Raw genomic sequence first — 462 nt, 5'->3', positions numbered from 1 at the left:
CTCTCCAAGTTGCTTTCCGATTCTCTTGTAGCCCATCCCAGCCTTGTGCAGATCAACAATCTTGTCCCTGATGTCCGTAGAAAGCTCTTTGGTCTTGCCCATGGTGGTGATGTTGGATGCTGGTTGTTTGGGTGTTGACAGGTGTCTTTTATACAGGTAACGAGGTGAGGCGGGTGTATTTGATGTAGATAATTGGTTGGGATTGGGGCTGTGTCTTAAAGAAAGACTAACTGGCTTGTAGGAGCCAGAATACTTGCTGTTTGGTAGGGGGTCATATACTTGTTTTTCCTCATCAGATGGTTATCAATTTTTATAAATTCATATGATGTGATTTTCTGGAATTTTCTTTGGGATTCTGTCTTTCACTGTTAGAATGTACATATGATTAAAATTGTAGATTGTTGCATTCTTTGTAAGTGGGCAAACCTGCAAAATCAGCAAGGGGTCAAATACTTTTTTCCC

This window comes from Micropterus dolomieu, linkage group LG08, assembly GCF_021292245.1.
Source record: "Micropterus dolomieu isolate WLL.071019.BEF.003 ecotype Adirondacks linkage group LG08, ASM2129224v1, whole genome shotgun sequence".
NCBI lineage: Eukaryota > Metazoa > Chordata > Actinopteri > Centrarchiformes > Centrarchidae > Micropterus > Micropterus dolomieu.
The sequence above is the reverse complement of the archived record's forward strand: the minus strand, read 5'-3'. Positions refer to the sequence as shown.